The following is a 2,337-nucleotide window of genomic DNA, read 5'->3' as shown; positions in this document are numbered from 1 at the left end:
TCTTTGAAAGCCTAGTGCACCTTGGGCATTATTGTTATGCCGACTAAAATTGGGGTGATTTCTCCACCCAGTATTGTATGTGCTGCTATAAGGGCTGTTCTGTTGTCTGGGTGCATTTCGCTTGTAATTAACATGTTCATGGTCAGTAGAAATATTAGATGAAGTAGAGGAACTAGCAAATATACCTCCCATTCTGATTTGCACCGTAATGCGAGGCCATCTACAAAACTTCATGACTTATTTAGGGCCGCTTGAGCGGCATTTGAAGCTGGTCTATTTTCTTGGTCAAAAGCTCCACTTGAGCTGCCAAGGCTACTGTGGAGGATTGCCATTGGTAGTTGTTCACGGCCATCTCCTCTATCAGGTTCTGCGCCTGCTTCGGTGTCTTGCTGTTCAAAGCTCCACCTGCTGCAGTGTCCACCACTTGCCTCGTAGTAAGGTTCAAACCATTGTAAAAGGTCTGAACCAACATCCATATAGGTAGACCGTGGTGTGGACAGCATCTCAACAAGTCCTTATACCTCTCCCAGGTGTCGTACATGCTCTCGTCATCCATCTATACAAAAGAAGAAATGTCATTTCTCAATTTAGCAGTTTTAGCTGGAGGGAAGTACTTGTAAAGAAATTTTTCAGCCAAAGATTTCCAGGTTGTAATAGTGTGCGGTCGAAGGGACTACAGCCATCTCTTTGCTCTATCCCTTAAAGAAAATGGAAATAATCTCAGCTGGATGGCATCCTCGGTAGTTCCATTTATCTTGAAAGTGTCGCATATCTCCAAAAAGTTGGCTATATGGGCATTAGGATCCTCGCTTGGCAGCCCCCCAAATTGTACAGTCTGCTATACCATCTGGATCACATTTGGCTTTATCTCGAAATTGTTAGCTGCCACCGCTAGTCTAAGTATACTCATTTATGTCCCATCCAATGATGGTCTAGCAAACTTGTACATCGTTCTGTTGGCATCCGCTGCGGCATTTCCATTGTGATTCTCCATCCCTTCTGGTCTATCTACTGGTACCTCAACCTCAATCTCCTCCTCTTCTAATTGCAAACGCTTCCTTAAAAGTCTGAGGGATCGTTCTAGGTCAGATAGAGGTTCTATAAGATTAGAGTTTGAGCTCGTGGTCATAAACTACCTACAAATTGAATGTAGCGACTGTAGAATAAAAATAGTTAAAACAATGAAAGAATAAAATAAAGCAAAATAAAGATAGAAAAATAAATATGGCTAAATTAACAAAAACACAAGTTCGTTATAGTTCACACAAAAAGTAGATTCCCCAGCAACGGTGCCAAAAACTTGATAGGCTATTTATGTAGCTACAATCTAAGGCAGTGAACCTATCGATGCAGACTAGCACAAATGGTGAGTATCAAGGTCGTATTCTCGGGAAAGGGTGAATCTAGACATACTGTAGCATCTTATATTATCTAACCTAAAGAAATCAATGAAGTTTTGTTCTATGATTAATTATGAACAAATAAGTAATTAAATGTCAGATTATCTGAAATGATTTAGGAAAACTCTCGAAGGAAAAGCAAACCCTAGGGGACCTAAGTTAATTGGATTTTTGTAAAGATAGAGATTAAATTGATTATCAATTGCAATTACCCATGGACAAAGTCTTAACTGAATTCCGTCTCCCTCTCGAGATAATCGAATTCCTAAACCTAATAACCTAAAGTTGGAATCTCTTCCTAACGATCGATTATTCGATTAGCATTAAGGTTTAACCCGCCTCTATTAAGCTTTGTTAATTCTTAATCTAGCTAGTCAATTACCCTTATCTCTAAGTGATTATTAACCAGTTCTTGCTATTCAATTTTTAGTTTACTAAATGAATCTCTCAATTACATAAAGTAATCTAAATTCCACAATTCACAACGTCCCATGAATAAAGTGACTTCTCATTAATAATAAAAGCAAGAAGAATGAAGAATTGACAATCAAAATCTCATAACATTAAGATCAATCCACAAACATAGGAACCCCAATTGGGTTCGACAATTTAGCTACTCAAACTAATAAGCATCACAAAATAACGAATAAAATCATAAAAGTGAATTAAAGACATGTACACCCTTCTTCAATAAGTTGGATGAGAAAACCCTAATTTGCCTCTTGAATGCTCCCAAATCTTGCCTTGATCTTCAAATTGATGTTGAAACAAGTGTAATCCTTCCTTCAATTGATGAAATTGATCTCCCAAAGACGACAATTGAGGTTTGGAAACAAATGATTTAAGTTCGTATAATGGAAATCAAATCAGAAAATCAAACCCTAATTCACCAAATCGTTTTTGCCTATATAGTCCCTTCAGCACGACCGTGATCAAG

General features: G+C 38.0%; 1 non-coding gene across 1 annotated transcript; it reads left to right on the top strand.

Annotated features, from left to right (window-relative positions):
- The first annotated feature begins 482 nt into the window (after positions 1-482).
- Positions 483-589, top strand: LOC112535008. The gene has a single exon (XR_003079214.2). It is a non-coding gene; the product is annotated as a small nucleolar RNA R71 (small nucleolar RNA).
- Positions 590-2,337: the final 1,748 nt, after the last annotated feature.

This window comes from Ricinus communis, chromosome 9, assembly GCF_019578655.1.
Source record: "Ricinus communis isolate WT05 ecotype wild-type chromosome 9, ASM1957865v1, whole genome shotgun sequence".
NCBI classification, from domain to species: domain Eukaryota; kingdom Viridiplantae; phylum Streptophyta; class Magnoliopsida; order Malpighiales; family Euphorbiaceae; genus Ricinus; species Ricinus communis.
The sequence above is the reverse complement of the archived record's forward strand: the minus strand, read 5'-3'. Positions and strand labels throughout refer to the sequence as shown.